We start from the raw sequence: 20,616 nt of genomic DNA on the forward strand, positions 1-20,616 counted from the left end.
GGTCAAGTCATTTTAAATGGTGACTCAAGTCCAGGTCAAGTAATGTTACACAGTGACTCAAGTCCAGGTCAATTCATTTTAGGGTGCAGTCCACTTATTTAAGTGAGAATTTCTGGCCAGCTCATTAGCATTAAAAGTGCACCCCCAGTATCTTTGAAAAAGGAGACTGTTTGACCCCCAAAGTGGTGAGATTGTGTAAATCGTTGCCAGGATCAACTCCCTGGGTCTTTGAGCTTTCATATGAGAGCAGAATGGCTAAAAACTGCAGTTGAAAAATGGTCCTAAGTGCCAGAGGAAGTTGAGGGTTCCCAATTGAAAAATGGCCACATTCAAACTTTGGAAAATTCACTTTTTGGGGGTGATTTTGTTTTATGAGAATAATTAAAAATGTGATTGGTTAACCCACAAAAAATTAAAAAGAAATTGAAAGATTAGGGACAAGACAATAATTTGATTTTTGTTTATTTAAGAAATCTCAGGGATGTTGGTATGCATGCTACTGGGCCCTGAACAGTGCTGAGTTTACACTTGGATTAGTGGACTGTACCATTTAGGCTGGGCTGGCAACTTTTAGGTCAAGCCAACACAAAATGGGACTAAAGTGAACCCAAGTCCCAGTCATGGACTGACTTGAGTCATTACAACATTGGTTTGTAGTACAATATCATACAAATTCATCACTGGAGATTCATTGAAAACTTGAACATATAACCTATCAGTTGCTCTAGTGAATTTATATGTACACCGTACATTGTATATAGTCAGATGTGTTTAGCATCCATTTGATTGTTTCTTGTGGGTTACGATTTTATTTTCTATCGTTTGATATACCTAAATTGGACTCTTCTACCTTGGTTCAATTTCCTGCTTAAAGCTACAGTTATGTGTAATTCATTTTAATTTCAAATGGTCAAACTCTGATCTTTATTTTGTAAGGGTTCCATTTCCAACAGCCTTTCATTAAAATATAGAACAATCATCATTTCAAGTTTCAGTTCAGTGTGTATTCAGCTTGGCTGTGTAAATGAAAGATGTGTGGACTACCTGTCTTTCTGATGTGTGTCTGGGCTCTCCAACTCCTGTATGACATTAAGGCTGTTCTTTTAGCAGCAATCTCAAATTAGTAGTTGCCAGGGTAATGAGTGAGGTCAAAGGTTGACAAATCCCCCAAAATGACAAGATGCAGAACTGAGAGAGATAAGCCTTGTAAGCCTTTGGTCGTCTGTCAACACAAACCGGCCAGGCAATTATTGACATAATGGAGGTGGTTCATGAGATAGTCTAACCTTCATTTACACTGAGCAAACAATTAAGTACTTTGCACCACTGATCTTTTGGCAGTCAGAAAAGACAACCACCCCACCAAACCCCTCCACTACTCCAATCAAAAGGGTGCATGAAGGCTGTCTAACTCTGTACGGGTGTTTTTATTTTTATTTTTTTTTCCGTCGGTAATTTAAAAAGGGCTTGGTTTGACAGACTCTGTGGCCATTGCAAACCAGTACTGCCCTTTTTATGGATGGATGGCATGAATGTCAAAGAGATTTGAAGATGGTAGAATTTAAATGTGATGTCTTAAGCAAACAAAACAAAACAGGTTTGTGAAAAAAATGAATGATATACTACATGCAGTACACAGAAAGAGTGAAAAATGCAAAACACGAACGTACATATGTATTCATGCATTTCTTGCAGGAATGTTACACAGGACAAAACAATAAGTAATGTATCCTTGCATCCAAAATGGCAGCCAAAGAAATGGTGATTGCTGATAAACATTTCTCTATTTTGTGGGGGGTATGCTTAAACGGCTTTCCTTTGTCGATTCGCAAGGCCCAACATCCATTGCAGTGCAAACAAAGTTCCTCATCTTTCTTTGCATTACTCTACATAAGTATTGATCACCACTTTTCTACATCTTTGATTATGTTGACTGTTTAAAGACCAACAGACATGTGTGCGCTGCACTTAATAATGGAAGGGAGGGGGGGGGCAGCTACAGCATTATGTTATACTCCATTTTTTTATGGTGGCAGCTGCCTGCCATCAATGTTATTGGTTGAAGAGGTGATTGGCCTACCTCCTTCAACTATAGGCCAACTTTTTGCAAATGTTGATGACACAATTAAACAATCAACAAAATACATGTATTTTAGAAAATTTCTGCCAATTTCTGAATATTACAAACTGGTGGAATTCTTCCTAAGTTAGTCATGTGACCATGATGGCTACTGGACCTAAAATATCTCTTGAAGTAGTCACTGCCTTCTGGTGTGGGAAACAGGCTGTGATTTGCTCTGCATCTGCATGTCAGGAATTTTTTCCCTGAAACAGGACAGAGTTGAGACTTAGGCGGCATCCGAATCTCTTGTCTAGAGCTCGGTCTAGGTCTTCGCTCCATTGGAAATGCGTGGAGATGCGTAGACAATAGACCTATCCGTAGCTCTGGAAGCCCGTTTCAGACACGACCTTAATATGCCTAAACATTTACAAAGCCGATACAGTGTATACAATCGTATGTGAATGCTCTGACTAGATGGAGCGGCACCTTAAAAAGTGTGTGTATGCTGTGGAATTTGAGATGGCAGCACACACTACTGAGAGATAAGTTTCACTGCCTCACTGGGAACCTACCGTCACTTTTTGCAGAGGGAGAGATACAGAATGTGGTTTCATCTAGCACATCACCAAGACCGGCTGAAGTGGTATCCATAGCAGGGCACTCTTCCTTTATGACCGTTGCCATCTCAAGTTAAGTTTGTCTGATTCGGGAGTGAAAAGGGAGAATATACAAAATCAGCGCCCCAAAATTTGAAAGCAAGGGGAAGAAAAAAGAACTACAGGAAACTTTCTTGAGGACGATACTCACCTTTGTTACTACATGTGCTGGGAGTTGTTACCCTTTTTTGACTGCGCAAAATCCTTTCAGCTGTCTCTATTTCACAGCATCATAGCGATCAATCTCTGGAAACCAGAAATAAATTTGACATACAGTTTTGGATCCTTGTGTCTCTACGATGTGCAATTCACCTATGCTACCCGTACCATTCTGACACATGGTTTAAGGGTGAGTGTAAATGTTAATTAAAATAACTTTCCAATACATTTGACCATGTTGAAATCAGCTATTAATGCTTACTATAATTTTACCATCTTTGTCTTAGGGCAGGATTAAAAAGGACAATTATATAGAGACTTGAGTTAAATAACCGGGGGCTTATTAAAAAGTGTTGGCTCTATACTCTCATTTAGCAAAAGCAAATCTACATTGAATCATGAATCTATCGGCCTGTGTGCAAAATCCAAGTGAGGATCTTTGGCAAAAAAATACAATGTGATAGGTGATGGGTGAATGATAGGTGATGGGCAACGGGTGATAGGCGATGGGTGATGGTGATGTGTTTGGTTTAGTTAATGGCACAATACAGAAGAACATCTCTAAGCTTGCCAGATGACTACACTGCGTTCATAAACTCCAAAGTAATGCCTGGCTATCAAAAGCTGTGTAAAATAATTCAATTTATACTTTTCAGTTTTGTGACAGTATTCCTAAGTTCACACTGGATCAGGCAAACTATGCACTTGCAAGCAATCCAAATTAATTTTAGACTCTATAAATTTTAATGCTTTTTCTAGCATTCGTTCACTCATGTAACACCCTTTCAATGTATTTGCGTACAAAGCAGAAAATTTCCCATCTTAATTTTTTTTCCCATAAAAAGAAGCTCACAGCCAGAGTAACTCTCGAGTCCATACAGACTACGAAAATCAAATCATGATTTCTGGCAGCCAAGCGGGCTCAACCATCGTCACACAAGGCCAAAAGCATATGGTGACTTTTAAGGGAAAGAGCAGCTTCAATTGAATTAACTGAGTGGAGCTTATCCCAAAGATGCTGGAAGTAAATGCAGCATTAAAGCTGCAAAAATTAGATAGCCATGGGGCCTTGCCTCTTAGGGGTATTTTTCTTGCTGCTTCTTTGAATGTCAGTGATTAAATTGCAGCTGACAAAAATGGGAAGATTGGCTTTTGATTGGTCAAAATGGGCCTGGCACTTAAGGAACTGCTGCACAGACAATGGGTGAGGCATTTACTGGACAAAAGGGAACCGACAGAAAAGATACAGGCTTCTCCGCTGGTTGAAAAGGAAGGGGGAAAAATTAACTTGTTTTGGCACCAGGACAGCTTTTAAGATTTTTAGTCATTGTTGCAATATATTTTTCTCCAGCGTCAGTTTTAATAAAAGCGAAATGGAACTGAACTGACTTGACTCAAACCTTCAAATTTGTTCTAAAGAAGTGTCTAAAATTGCAGCTGGCATTTTGGGCTTTTTGTTGACAAGACAGCTGCAATTGTGTACACGTAAACAATTCTATTGTGGTTCCTTATGTTTTTGAAGTCATGTTTCATGTTGATCACGTTTTATTTTTCGACAGGTATCTACCAAGTTCATGTTGTTTGGCTGTGGGATGTCCAGATTGAGATGAACAAAATGTTTGAAACAAGAAGAGTTTCCACAGAAGTGTATAGTGATCTCATTCAATGCTAACAAGGTTCCTGCAGCTACATGTACAAGACAATGGAATTCCATGATTTTTCCATGACCAAATTATGAAAATCCATGTCCTAACGATGAAATTTCTTGGACTTTTCAGACTTTAAAGTTGCTAATAAAATCATGCGTTTCATGCACTTGTTTCTAATAGAAATCACACACGGTGTTTGAAAAATTCCAAGACTTTTCCAGGCCCGGAAAACAAAAACAAATTTCCAAGACTTAACCTGGGCTAAGCTAATGGTGCTGCATGCAAATCACCTAGTTTTTGTACACTTTTCCCACGCAAAATCTAGAAGCAACAAGAAGTGTGCGGGTTTTTTCAGCACACAAGCAGCTGCCTGTCCATCATTATCCAATAAGCAATATCGATCACAAAATAAGGGCCTGAAGTTCCGAATCTAGGGGAACCTTTATCAAAGGCAAAATAATATCAATTTATATATTGCTTTATTTTACTGCTGGCAGGGTTTCCTCTCAGTACTGCAGAACTTTACAAATCAAGTTTGGCTGTGAAGTTATCAAGTTAACCTGGGACAAGAAAACTGCAGTTCTCTGAGCAGAATATTTGGCTGAGCTTCTGTAGCAATATTTTAGGAAGTAACTTCAATTCAGTAGGGTCATGTTATTAAACAACAAATCATGAAGGAACTTTATCAAAAGTTGAAAGAAGAGCTTTTAAAGAAAAGTGCAACCAACCTCTCCATATGACTCGCTGTAGCAAGTGTGAAGTGAAATGTAATTACACTGTAATGTATGACATCGTATTCTTCCTGTAAACAAGCTTATGGTCAAGATCAGGAATTGTGTTGACTGCATCAATATCTTTCTGTCGTGTACTCGTTACGATTCTTGTTTTTACTGCCCAAGCACAGGTCTGGAATGGAACCCAAATATTTGGGTTCCATTGATATATTGACGGGTTATCTGCACTGTGGTACTTCGTTGTTTAATGACTCAAGCCATGGCCAGGCGGGAGTAGAACAATATTCTCCACTAATGGAAGTGGCCAGTTAATATTTCATTGCAAATTTGCGGTGATTAATGAACTGCAATGGGCTCCGGTACTGAAAACACTACTGCTGACAATTTGTACCAGAGGAGTGGAAAAAGGAAGCAGAAACAAGGTGATGTTTTTTCGAGAGAAAAATGGAGAAAGATTTAACCTTCAGTACACATGTACTGGACACACCATTATTCATTAAGACCTGCCAAAGAAACTTTGCTGCAGATGCACAGTGAGGCAAAGGAGGAAAACTGATTGTCTTACAATACCGGTATATGTATGGAAACAAAAGCTATCTTCCCTGGAGTAACTTCTTCACTCAATAAATGCCGGTACTTTGGAACATCTTAAGACTGCAATTAGATATGCGTATCACAATACCTTTTCAAATGAACTATTCACCAATCAGATCAAGGTCCTTGAACTTACATTCACAGATATCATGAAGGGGAGGGGCGGCAGCTCTTTCAAGGTGGAAGCAGGGGCCAAAACACTTGTCAGTAGTAGACAGTACAGGGTCAACTCCAACACTTTTCAAGGAAGCTGGTGATTTCCATCCCTTTACCTCATTTCTTTCCGTTTTCCTGTTCCTTTTTCCCATTTCTCCAGGAAGGGGGGGGGAGGAAATGCCCCCTCTAGCTTGCCTGCCCCTTTACAACACCAATGACTTCACCGCATCTGTGTCTGACCCCAGAGAGAAGCAAGTCATGTCAGGAGGTGGCTACGCTGCTGAAGTACTCAATCAGAAGTCTGTGATGGTATGGTGATAACAAACATGCGCTGACATTTGACAAGGAACAAATCGGTCTTTAAACAGCAGGTTTCCCTGGCCACTCATGCTGGAAACAAAGTCAAAGAATGATGAGAATTGTCCCTACTTTATTGGTTGACCACAACCCTGGAAATATAAACATATTGGTAGAAAATAAGGGAAAATGTCACTTATGCACTGGACAAGGAAACAATTGAAAGGTGGAACAAACTTGGATCTTGTTAGTTGGTCCCACAGGGAACAAACTAAACACTACTGTTTCACCTCTGCCGACAAGACCATCCAAGCAAAGACAATTACCTCCCAGAGAATCACCAACAATGCCATGAACAAACACACTGGGTGAAGTAAGTGCTCATCCGCACCCTCTAAAAAAAAGGGGCACTAGAAGAACCAAAAGATAACAATGTCTCTGTCTTAATTGAATCTCAGCCTCGGCAGTGGGGAACAGGGGAGGCGGAGAAATGGCAATTGTAACAGACTACATTGATTATTAGTGGGTGAACAGCTTCAATACAATTACCTCCATCAGGCTCATGTCATGGAACGGTTATTAGTGTGGGTGCCTGTCCTACACGCCGGCGCACCACGGCCCCGGCCTCTCCACGTTAAATCCACAACTTGGGGAAATTTGTTAAGTGCACCGGCAATCTAATTATCCTGTGTGTTTCCTATCTAGTTCCATTTGTGTGTTGGTAAACACCGTGGGGCTGTGGTGTGCATATGTCACATATTATCAGGCATGCAGTTTGATAAGAGCGTAAAGCGATGTTGCACGTAAGGGGAGACCTGAAGGACCAATTTTGGGTGATTTATTTCAATTTGTACACGGCTGCAAGGGTCTCATCTGCAATCCCGTCAGTATCTCTTTTTTTCCTTCCCCTCTTCTCACAAGGGAAAGAAACCAAGCTTTTGATTATGAGACTTATTGGAAAACCTTCAACAGAAGCAAAAAGATGATAAAAACTTACACAAGTTTAATCAAGATAAAATGCAACACATCCACAGCTTTTTTTTTCACTTAATCAGACTTAACATAATTAACATCTCAAAACCACTTACACAAAGAAAATGTTCTCATTCACCAAAACTTACTATTATGATTAAATCCAGAAGGCATGTGGAGGTTTGAAAGACACGCTATGTAATCATATCATTCAAAGTGTAATGCTGCTTTTAATTTTTTTTTAATTTACCTTTACAAATTTTTACATAAAGAAAAGTACCATTCAAATTGTTCTTCCATGAAATGTACCAATGACAGGTTTTTTTTCCACCTCAAATCAATTCCAACTCCTTCAGAATTCAGCAGCACTTGACTGGCTTGCGTGCACGAGCTGCAGCAAAATGTGCACCGCCTTACAACCATACGGCGTGTATACGTGTAGTTTGCGGAGGAAATTACCACTGCTAAGTTGACACTGCATGGAGGGGCCACTTGCTCGCCCCACAATGAAAACTGCACACAGCATTGATTTAATTGTCTGTGTCATGTTTGCGTGAGTGTGCAATGTAGGCTGTCAATTTTTTTTTTTGGGGGGGGGCTGGGGCACTACGTGAATGCAAAGTTTTTCTTTTATCTCTTCATAAGTACCAGGAAGAAATTCAGAGTTGAAGACCGAGGCTACTACCAACTGATCAAAATGCTGTTTCTGCTAAGACTTTGCAGGGGCAAAGACTCTGTGATTCCATCAACATCATACAAAGTCTGACTAAACTACTGTCCATTTCTACAAAACAGACATATATTCAAGGTGGAGTAGATTTGAAAAAAGCCATAAGCCTTACATCAAAACCCAGCAACACTGCTTGCCTATTACCAAACCCCAAATATCTGAGAAATAAAAACAGAAGACACTGTGTGACAGCATTGCTGAGAGTTGACAGTATCTACTCTGTGCACAAACATGCCATTGCTGGTGACAAGCAGAAACGTATTGTAGCACTTCTGCAATGGCTAGATTTGTCAATGACACATGCACAATGGTCGAGTTCGGACGGCCTGTTCTTGACACAGGTTTCTTGTTCTCGCGCTCGAACGGCGGGAACACGACTCAAGAACACTGTTCTCGGAACAGGATCACACACCACCTCCTCGTCAGGGTTTACAGGAACACAAGGAAAAACTCAAGAGATTCTGATTTTTGAACAGCTGCAAAAAGTAGAGAGATGGCTTCCAAAGCCATAGATAATGGGAAGTTTTGCAAAATTAACATTAATTATTTTCCGTAACACAGAAATGAATGTTCCTGTTTATATAGAAAAGAATTCAGCCCATCCAAACATTAACTATCGAATAATGTAGCCTACATGTACATGGACGCCGCCATGTGCATGCTGCTTGTCACTAACTACCATCAATAACCGGTTGTTTGTTTGTTTCCAGCGTTCAAGCAGCCAACCCACGAACAACAAATCGAGCTGTTCGTGAATACATGGGAACAAACCGCCCGAACTCAGCCAATGTGTGCCACCAGGACGTACAATGTACATGTATGCCATCAAACACAAAATATGAGAAGCACCACTTTTTAGCATTCACCCCTATCATGGATGCCCAAAGTCACACTCGATGAGTTCATGTACCAGTAGTTGAAATGTAACGTAATAAATCAGTTCTGTAAGAAATAGTTTAAGGCCAATCGGTAGATTGTTTTCATACTTTGATATTGTAGAATTGTCAAAAACACATTCAAACGGATTACGTTTTGGAAATACGTGAACAGTGTACACCCTTCACATGCTCACAGTGTCTTACCCCCTCCCCGCGGATTGCTGCTTGGTGAAAACAGCCCCCTCACTTGTTCATGCATTAAGCCAATTACCTGATTACATGGACACAATCCAATTTTCTCAAATTGTTAACTGCAGTTTAAATGTTAATTTCACTTGTGGCTTTTCCATTCTTAAAAACTTTCACATCTGTTATTTTCCAGGACCAGTATATTGTACATGGCAGAGCATTTAATCAAGACAAGCATACTTTGGGGGGGGGGACCTTGGGGAACTTGAAAGAGGAATACTGTAAGTTTGTGAGTGTTCTCCCCGACAAGATAAAAACTTCATGGCACTACAACTGTAAAGTACATGTACATGTAGGACACAGGCTACCATTCCCATGAATCTTGGCCCTATCTCTCTTATGGCTGGGTCCTAAAAAAAAAGTTGGCCCTTTTGGACTTTGGTCAATATTGACTCTGCTAAAGCTTTTGATAAGCAGTCCAGCAATTTGCTCAAATAGTATAAAGTGGGCATCACAAGACAAGAACCCCTCACACAAAAAGTGCCGTGCTGAAAATACACCAGTAAGCTGCTTTGATAATGCCTATGCACAGATGCACAGCCACTGACCATTTAAGCTGTATCAGTACCAAAATAATGACCTGGAGAAAAGTTCAATGGATGATGTAATGGTTGTTGTTAGGTGTTGCATTAAGGGTCTACAGTGTAAACACAATGATCTCCTTGTGTCAACACTCGGCTAATGACTTATCAATAGTTTGGGTGTCTGGCCCTGACCTGGACTCAGGTCACACTAATGAGACATGTGCATATGTACCACAGACTATACAACTCTAACACTCGACACTTAAGGATGCTTACTGGTGTCGCAACAAGATTTTCTCTACAACTTTAAATGCGCCTTAGGTATTGGGTTAAGTAATTTGTGGAAAGAGGGAGATACTCGATGGGAATCTGTGAGCAATGTTTGCCTTTTCAAGGCCATTTTAAGCTGTGTCTTTCAACTACATGTATAGACCTCTCTGTTTCTACATCACAGTCGGATATTTTGCCAACCACTAGCTGGTAAACTGCGGCTGGCGGTCAGTGGTTACTTGAATGGACCAATTACTGTAGATTATCATGTACAAAAAAGTCATGCCACAAACTTTTTGGAGGGGTTGAAAAAAAAAAATTTTTTCATGCTACTAAAAGTTAAAAAGTACGGAAAATTTTGTGGCGAGTGGTATTACCCCACTCAGGTCAAAATGGAGCCGATAATCTTCATTAACATGTAAAGTCTGTGAACAACGAACCCATAGAAGCATGATGTTTTGCAAAATAATCACAAATATGTATTCTGCATCGCACACTACCAAATATAAATTTAAATGTCTGCCTTAAAAACACTTTGATGACAAACCCAGTCCCCCACATGCACTTTTCTGTTCAGCCCGAAAAGCAGCGGCGAAACGAAAAATCGTTTGGAGGAAATAAAAACCATGATCAATCACTGAGCTGGGCATGCTGGGTATTCCCATCCATTAATAAAATCCTGACGGCATCACATGTTAAACATTACATGGACTAGGATCCATCGCTTCCATCACTTGGTTCCACGCGCAGACAAAATTGACCCACAAAGTATTAAATTTGAATGAGTGATTTCAATCAGTAACAATCTTGGCAAGAATAATACAGGAGAAGTTTAAAGGCCTTCCCCTGTCACCGTCGATCCCGGTATTGCTCCTGGTGAGTTCCTTTACCAACACTGCACGTATTTCCCACTTGTAGGAGAAAATTGGGACTTCACACGTACATGTTCTTGTTATTTTAGTTTGAGCATTCTTTTATCAAGAGTTACCAAAGTATGTTACAGTTGCTCAGCAAATGACTTACAATTTTTCTGGGAAACAGTCAAACTTAATGGGTTTTTTAATAGAATTAACTTTTAGCAGCAGGGAGAATCACATTTTACATATTGTTTATTAATTCCAAACATAATAAGTGTTTATTGCATTAATGTAGCTGTGGTTACATTTGGGCTGGCGATGACATTCGCCAATAACAGGGGTGCTCCACACAAGCATTTTGCCCTGCTACAACGCGCATGAATGCATGTGACAAGTACAGTTTGCAGGCAATGTGTACCGGCAGGACTCCCACAAACACAGAACTGCTTCAAAACCTGTCTTTTGCTGTCCAAATACAGTCGACTTGACAGGTTACTGTTAGCTATTCTGCCTTACACACACCTTCCTGTTTTTGGCCCCCATAAACAGGTTCTCAATGATTCTCTAATGATTTCAGATTTTCCCTCTCAAATTATTATTATGGGTTGTTCTTCCCCGTCTGTGACAGTTGGCAGTTAGAATCAGCAGAAAACAGTGCTAAAGGACTGATCAAGATGCCCAAGATACAGAAAACAAAACTTTGCCCACCTGAAACAAGTAAGTTGGAAGTTATACTCTCAGATTTTTCAATGCCAAATGCATTTTAAGATTAACGCTGACCAAAAAGTCAACGGCAATGTTTCGAGAAGGACCAACTTCACAGAATGCTCAGTAATACAACATAAATAGACATTGTTATTTCTTTGGAGGGGGGCTTAATCCAGTAAATCTCTGCGACAGACATTCTCTATCCGGCCCACAATAGGAAACCCGATCCTCAACCGAACTTTGCTGACCTTTGGGGTTTTTCTTGTTCAGGACCACACTCTGTTTTGGGAACGTGACAATCCTATTCTTCGTCCACCATCCCACACATCAATGATAACCATTCACGCTGTTGGTTTATATCCAAGAAAACCCTCCCCTTCATTTGAGAAGCTTGAGCAATCTTGTCATTTATGGATTTTCTATATTTCCAAACCTTTTCCTGTCTGTTTTGCTTCCATCCACCTATTCTTGTTGATTGTGCACACTGTGTCATGTCGCACCAGTGAGTAGAGTGTATTTGTCAATTTGTAAATTTTTTTCTCAAAGCAATTTCTGGCTGGGCTGTCCTCGGGCTTGTTTGATTGAAATCCCTGGCAAGCGTGGAGTGACAACAGTTTTTGTGAACAATGAATTCTGGCGTGGTGTGGTACAAATGCAAACATATACAGGAAACAGGGGTATATTAACTTGAGAGGGACCAGGGTTTATTTTCAACAATGTATTCAGGCCAAGCTATGCCATCATGGCAGCCACTGCCTAATTTCACCGTATGCTACTATTGCAAATATTTACTGTTGGAAGTGTTGCTCAGGTTGGGGAAACAGTAAGCAAAGAGCATTTTGCAGTAAAAATCTGAACAAAATAACAACAATACATCCATGGAAATCTGCATGAACCTGCAAATATTCACTAGTTTAGTGAGCAGTTTACTGTGAGATTCGGCCGAATTTCCAGGCCTGACGACGGTATGAGCCCAGCCACTATTAATATTACATGGAGATCAATTTCGTTTGTGGAAGTTTAGTCTTCTCAACAGAAGTGAATTTAGAGGATTTGAAAAGCTCTGAGCAAACTTATCGAGAGTTTGAGTTCATTAGAAAATGAAATTTCCCGGATAAAAGTACAGACAGGTCAAACTTTTTGTTAAACAGCAACTCTTAACCAAATCTTTTTTCCCATATTAATATTTTTGATCTTTTTTTGTAATCAATATTTGATCTTCTCGATGTTTCACACTTCCGCTAGAGTGTACTGATAGACAGATTCCTGTTTTATTTTATGCCCTTTGTCAACTCTTGTTGGGGTCCAGGGTACAGGGGCTTGGTGATGATTGGGAAACTTGCCAATGGCTGGCTGAGTGGTTGTCTGAACAGGGGGGAGCAAACGGGGAACAAAACCAACGTCAATGCCACGGCAACTGTTGAATCGGCCCCTCAATTATCAAATCCGACAATATAGCTCGCAAGACAAATATTGACGGTAGATAAACTCTGAAAATGTTGGGTGATGTTGCTGAATCCCAGCCCTGGTTGAGCCAAGTTTGGGACAGCGGCAGACAGGTTGAAGTTGAAACCTATTTAGACAAAACTGTCGGGAAGAGTGGGATTTAATATTTTTTTCATTCTGAGCAGCACACACACAAAAAAACAGTCATTGCAAAAATTGTCGGATTGAAGGTGTTACTGATTCTGTGATTGTTGACAAAATGAAGACTGGCCGTGAATTCAGTATTATCTTGCCTGGTTTATGCACATGCACAAATGGAAACAAATGACACATGCTTCAATTAAGAAGGAATTTCCAAACTCTTCCTTAATAGCAACTAGGATGTTTATCTTGATGCAGTATTTTTTTATCTGTGTTTTACAGTACACTGACATTGGCATCATTCTTACTTTGCAGCTGAAATCAAAATTTCAGACTTGCAATGATTCAAAAAAGATTCCTGTCTTAATGACAAGAACTTTTTGACTTGAAGAACTTGCTGAAACAAATTCATTCTTACAACTGCCTTAACTTAAACATATAACTTCAAGATTTAACTTCTGACCACAAACAAGTATGGTATCATTATTTAGTGTCAGTGTCTTGTACATGGCGTGGCAATTTATCCTAATAAAATTGTACATGTCCTAAAGGTACCGATACAAGATCAGAATGTTTCCATAAATAGTTTATTTTGCCCAGACAAGCCAGTGCTAGTTCTCTTCACTGCTCATGGTTGAAGCAGGATTCCTCTGCCGTCCAGCTGGGCGGCCCTCATACATCAAACGTGGCCTATTTACTTGACTCAAGGGGACTGGATAGGGCCAGGCATATTTCTTACACACTCCTGGTAGCACTTTCTCTGCTTCACGGCATCCAACCAGGGTGATACTCCTAATACCAGACTGCCAGAGCACAGCAGGCAACTGTGTGACATGACAGTCAAACCTCAGCCATCTTTCACAACTTAAACAATTGCCAAGTTGCCACTCCAAATATCAAGGGTCCATCATTCGACACCTCTCTCTCCTCGCTCACTGTTGTGCTATGCAAAACTGGCAAGTCTTCATATCGGACACTGGGGGCAACATAATCAAAAGCAATAAGGTGGTCTGCCTGCGCCGACAAGGCACGAGCCGAGGCAGGAGAGTGATGGGGGAAATTACATTTGTAAAGCCATGTTGCCTATCAATTACTATAGTCTATAGGGACTCGCTGTGCTAATCAATTTAACAGAACTGCTCCATTTCACTAAAAGCAATGATACACGCAAAATTACGTCTCCCTTTTTCCCCCCTACCCCAAAAGTAAAACATCCGTTGAGGGTAACGTTGTTACCACTACACCAAAGTAATAAGGGGTAGGGCTGAGGCACATACGATGCGCAGCACAATTCAATCACCTCTCTTGTCTGTTGTATTGACTGAGCATCAGTCATCCATTAGATGTATGGAGGAATATAAATAGTTGAGTCGCCACGGTTGAGATGCAGAGAGGAAAAGAAAAAAAATCGTCACATCTTGGAGGGTCTGTTACTGATTGATATACATTACGGGAAATAAAATAATTGACAAATATCAGGAGGGGCAAACATCGGCCGGAGACAAATAATACACGAGCAGTCGGCCCGCGGCGAGCAATTTATTTGGGCTGCAGTGTACGGGGGATGAGGGGTTGGATGTGTGAAAGAACGCTCTCCTTGCGCTCTCGCTGTGATTGATGCCAGCACAGGTGCCATAGCATTAGCACTCCCGCCATTGGAGGAACTGAGTCAATTGGAACAACTCCTCCACTCAATTGGATGGTAATTGGGAGGTTCTTACACTTGTAGTTACCAGCATTTATCTTGTGGACGATAGGGGAGAGGAGGGGCTTGTCTGGGTGTAAGAACAGAGAGGTGAGAACTGCACAGATGCCAGAAGGAGATGGAGCGAGGACAGAGAGCAAACAAGAATTAGGTGCACTCAGGAAGTCTCACCTTCCTTCCTACGTATAGCTTCTGTTTCCTTTTCAAATGGAAATTATTTCTCACTTTTGGTGTTGTGTTGTTCTGGTTTTAAACAGGGAGGCAACTTTGGGTGTAACATACATGTAGAGGGGAACAGCTGGCGTGAAAAAATAATAATAATTTGTGCTGTCCCGAAAGTCTAAAAGCCAGTGGGTCGGAGTGGGGGTGGAGCGCGTTTTGGCAAATTGGAGAAGGTAAATGACAGGGAAGTGATCACATGTCACTAATCAAACTAAGACTGTACCCAAATCTGTTGTCAAGGGCTACAGTAGGTCTAGGTCTGCAGCAAATGAAAATATGCGGGACACTCTGATGATAGACACAGCTGTAACTCTTAAAGCCCATTATTTTAGGCACAGCCTAAGCCAGCACAGTGCCAGAGATCTTGCATCCAAGGTGCTTGTGAGTGGCTGAAATGCTCGCACCACTCAAAAATGGTTGAGAACAAGCTCTCGATGGACCGTCACGTTTCTTCAAAGCTCACTATCATTTTCACAATCTCATCACGTCTACATTACAAAAGCATAATCTAGAAGGGTGCAAGTGTCTATTGATTCTATTTAATCAGACAACAGAAACACCAACTGCATCCCTGTCAATGTCAACTTGAAACAATATGAATAAACTTTAAATTTCTCACGGTTGAATAGCAGTGCCTGTGGACTCCATGCAGAAGCAGTCCCTCAACAGTGGCAGAGTGAAAGAGTGGCAGGCACATGTAGCTGACTACCACTGTCATACCTTGTGAAAACTGTCACTGACAATTTGTGCACATTCAGATGAAAATCAGTTGTGCATGCAAACCAGTGAAGTTCTCAATTGTAAGTGTTCCTAAAATTACAAACGATGCTCAATGACTTCAACTACATCAGTACATTGCCGATTTGAGCAACAAAATGATCTGCTTGGCAGGCCCCACAATCTGCCATACATGTATATTACTGCATTCTGTTGGAGTCGTCATGGTGCCCCGAATTCTGCTGGATTTTCAGCTACAAAGCCATTAAGGAATCCACAAAATCAATGTCTTTTATCACAACATAAAGTCCGCTCACCTTTTTCTAGTCATGTGATATGTCAGGTGGGATAAGTGTGGTTTCCCCTGCCATCGTTGATGCCATCATTAATGGCTTGCTGTCTGGCTACATTTTGATCGGTTCCTGTAAGCTTACAAACATCACGCCGCTGGCATGTGAGTCGAACATAAGGAGGATCATCACATTCATCTATTGAACGGCAAGAAGAGAAGAAGAACACCTTTATAAAATTTTAAAGAAAATTTTATATACATGTAACTAGTCAGTTTCAACTGACATCCACAACATCATATACACATGATTAGTATAAAACTGAAGTTGAAATGGACTTTGAGATTATAACAATAGAGGGTAATACTTTAAAAACAAAAAATGTCAGTAACATTTCAAAAATGTTATCTTTATTTGAAAAACTAACCGATGAAATAAAACTCCACTAATGTAAATAGGGAAATGAAATTGATACAGAATGGAAAAGAAGTAGCATGAGTTAGATAAATACAAGCAAACTTAGGGTTTTTAGAAATTAAACAAAACTTTGGCTGGAGTTTTTGCTGTTATGTATGAAGTGATTGGCCAGAGGTCCTTCTCACAATAAATGACAATAATCAGATTGAAACTATTGGCAAGTTATCCTTGTTTCAATAGCTGGAAAAGATTATCTGCGTAACAAGGTGTACAGAAAGTAACATGACCACTTTAACTTAGGATATCCTATAATCATTGACATCCAAGGAAAGTCCAAACTTTTGCAGCCAGAAGCATCATGGTGATCAGTAGGACGGTTTTTTTGCTTGTCAGTCAACTTTAACAATATTAAAAACTTGTTTTAGCTTTAGGATATATGAATGTTGCCTTCCACTGGGGAATCCCCTACTTTTTACATCATGAGTCGTCGCCTTTCACAACTTCATGCTTCCAACGACCCCATTCAAACCTTCAGCCATATATATAGTACCTTTAAGCAAATATTTAGTCTGCAGACGTACATGTACATTCACTCAATGTGCCTAACTCCCTGCACCTAGAAAATCTACCCCATATAGATGAAGTCACATCACACTGAATAGCACACACAGTGTCGCGTGTTGAAAATTCAGTCTCTTACCCGACAGTGAAAAAAAGAAAAGAAAGGAAAATCATACATTCAATGAAACACATGAGAAAGCGGAGGACTTACAGGCAGCCTGTCTGCAGCCGATCAATGCGACGGACGGATGCGTATTGAGCGAACGCCGATTAAGGTGTCTCCTCTGCGGCACACCGCTGTACATGTTGACAATGCACTTCAACTATAAACAAATAAAGTTGGGGGTTTTGTGCAAGTCTGATGAGCACAACCTTTAGTGCACGGCTAGGTCAATTATTGTGGTAATCTCTTCTTCTTTCAATTTAGGAGAACAAAAAAAAAAAGAAAAGAAAGAAAAAAGGGGCAAACAGGAGGGACTATTGGTTGCTGTGGTGGAAGCACAGGGCGGCTTATCAGACAGAGGTTATTCAAGCTTTGCAATCCTATGTAAATAGCGATCCAACATGAGGATATATTCTAGGCCTGTTGTCAGGTGGATGTTGGATTTTTTCCCCCCCTCTGGTTGGCCCACATTTAGCAGTATTCACCACCAGATTACTTTGTTTGGAGACTGAAGAGGTTATCTAGCTGATGACTTCTCTCTGACGAATCAACCACTTCATACTTGGGGAAGGAGGGGGATAGAACTTGTGTTGCTACCACATTAGTTTTTTTGGCCACAAAGACTGTTAGATAAGATTGAATGGCAGGTGGTATTAAACCAGTTTCGATCTTGCCGTGAGATTACTTAAGACAAAAAAATTTAAACATGACAAGCTACAGGATGTTTTAGCAGATGTCATGACGACTCTGAACCTGAAGATAACAATGACCAACCTGTTGTATTTTCGGCACAGTGGATCCAATGTTTTCCATAAAACAATGTCCACCCTTCCATGATTAAATCTTCAGTGCAGAGCTCATTCGAATTTGACGACACCAAGCCCAACATTAAGCTGACTAGAATTCAATCCATCAGCTGCAGGACTCCGATCAACACCAAGTGCAATATGGGTGACTGCAATGGTATCATAGAAGTGCGTGCATCACAGCATACTGCCAAGTGTTCACCTCAAATCTACAAAGCAGAGCCGACTTTTTAAATTTTTGATGTCGACACCCTGCAAACCTGACCCTGATGTTAACTACCCATCCACGCATATTACATGCGCAAACGTGAACATGTTGTTATGATGGGTTGTGGAAAAGGCCTCTCTGTGGTACCATATCATAACAACTTGGTGTACATGTGCTAGTAAACGTACACTAACCGTACCTGTATAGACTGTGACTCACCTGTATTTAATTGATTGAATGTGAGCTTCCTCACTGAATTGTTTTACGTACATGCGTATCAGGAGAGACAAACGTTCAATGGTGGTATTGGCTTAGTTTTGAAAATTCTAGGTCATCTCATCAGAGACGAATGATTTTGAAAAGGCAGTAAGACTGCAAATAAAAAAAAGGGAAAACATCAGTTTTGTCATGGAAATCCCATTCTAACATTTGCCTCAGAAAGTTAAGAAGCTACTATCTCTGCATTCTTACAGCTTGAAAAATTGACAGTGTAAGCATGTACTCTGCACATTATGATCAGCTCCTAACAAGCAATTGGATTTATCCTGAAACAGGGTGAAAAACTTGGCAGGACGTGCCATGGGCTTTTGACAAAGTATTCTGAGCTAAAACTACTGCCCCCCCCCAAACTCTAGAGTTTGGCATGTAAAGTATTCTGCCGTAGCAATCTCTAAAAAGATCACATATGTTCATATACGTCAAATCACTGAATATAAATCGAACAGAGAGCCAGTGTATATCAGTTCAAATGATAAACTTTATGAATTGACAACTTTCCCATTTCAGTGCCTTTTTAAAAGTTGGCAGCATGTCAGTTTTGTCCGACACTTCAAAATACTAAAAAGATCCTTACAGAGTTTTAAAGTGATAGGCCTACCTCAAATTGGAAAGTTTGAAAACAAAAGCTCAGTTTGTGAGTTTTTCAAGTCATTGGCCTATTTGATTTTTTTCTTCAGTTGTGTAAAAGGGAAATTTCCCAACCTACGCTGCAAAAAGTAGGCCTGTCTTTTAAGCCTAGGCCAAGTTGGACGCCAGTCTTTATCAGTATGGTCAGGAAGTCCACCTGGGCTATTTTTATAGCCTAACATGATTCAGTTGTAAGGTTAAAAACAATACCTAATACAAGAGGGTGGAGGTGTCCTAAAAGTAAGGATTTCCCACTCAGTCACTACGGTCGTGACAGACCTGGTAGAGTGTTATCATGACGCACAGATTGATTCCACTCTTCGCTATAAGACGCAAGACGTTCTACCTTTGTCGACGATAATTTGTTATTGAAAGTCACATAGGGCGCCCTCTATCGAAATAGCATTTACATACGTACGTATATGGCACAAGGCATTGACAAACTTTCAGCCAATCACGTTGCACAAGTGTCACCAGTAATGTATACTAAAGTGGCCTTCTAATGTACGTAATGCAGTGAAAAGCGGCGAGGGAGGGGTTAAAGGGACATTAGTTACTCCCTGCACTGGCCACAAAATTACACGTTTTGCCTGATCATCCCAACTTCAGGATTTGCCATACAAGAGTCTTAAGTTCGGGCTTGCACCCTGGGGCTGCTTCTGTACACATACGCTTGAGACTCTTTTCGTATGATTATTAGGAGGTCAGTTCAATTTTCAGGTGGTTGAACACATAAGTCAGCTGACTGTCGTCATTTTCCCCCAAGTTAATAATAACATGTTGGACACTTTTAACATTTATTATTTTAGTCCGATTGTTAACCTGGAAAATATAGATCTATAAAGACAACATGGTCGTATGAAAGGTACGCCCAACTCCACTCAAAACGTACCTTCCATCTTGCGGAGCAAAATGAATGGCCCCATTAAAGTCGATGTGGTGTCACCAGAAAACCTTTTTGGGGTGGGGGTTTAAAACTAGCGGATGGCCTAATCTCCCACAGCAATATTTGTCGGGATCTAGATGCTCCAAAGGAATTGTACTTGACGATAAAAAGGAGCCTTACGAACAAAACCTGTCAACTAATCAAAATGGCAACGAGCAAATAAAACCCATACAATGGCGAATGGTTTCAGCTTCCTCATAATTACTGATAACAAACCAAGGGTTCTGGGGGGGGGGGCTTCACGCTAAATTGGGGGGGGGCTGGTTGGTTGTTGGACATAATCGTGATCACCTCAGGATATGCAAGTGGGGAGCTGCGTCCGGGGGCGACATTTTTCATGGGGGCGTGCGCTCCACCCCCCGGCCACGCCCCTGGAAAGGGGAAATTACTGACGAATACTGACAAAATTTCTTTTAAATATGGCGTCCTCACTGTCTGAGTTTCATCCATTGTTCGATGGAGCGCGTTTTTGAGCGGGTGTCTATAACATAAACTATTCTTGCAATGCAAAACAGTTTTAAAACAAGAGCAAGTGAAGAAAACAAGTAAAAAACCTGCAGTGAAATGAAGCGATTTTTAACTGATCTGAAAAC

General features: G+C 40.6%; 1 long non-coding RNA gene across 2 annotated transcripts; it reads right to left on the reverse strand.

Annotated features, from left to right (window-relative positions):
* Window positions 1-2,588: 2,588 nt before the first annotated feature.
* LOC147800699 (uncharacterized) lies at window positions 2,589-19,377 on the reverse strand. Of its 2 annotated transcripts, none has more exons than XR_015426129.1 (4): window positions 17,932-18,079; window positions 17,206-17,317; window positions 16,044-16,214; window positions 2,589-2,762 (listed from the first exon to the last, which is right to left on the reverse strand). It is a non-coding gene; the product is annotated as an uncharacterized LOC147800699 (long non-coding RNA). The 2 variants fall into 2 exon arrangements; XR_015426135.1 differs by lacking the exon at window positions 17,932-18,079 and adding an exon at window positions 19,288-19,377 and having other exon boundaries at window positions 2,592-2,762.
* Window positions 19,378-20,616: the final 1,239 nt, after the last annotated feature.

This window comes from Acanthaster planci, linkage group LG01 (assembly GCF_054643075.1).
Source record: "Acanthaster planci isolate LZ-2023a linkage group LG01, COTS_SCS, whole genome shotgun sequence".
NCBI lineage: Eukaryota > Metazoa > Echinodermata > Asteroidea > Valvatida > Acanthasteridae > Acanthaster > Acanthaster planci.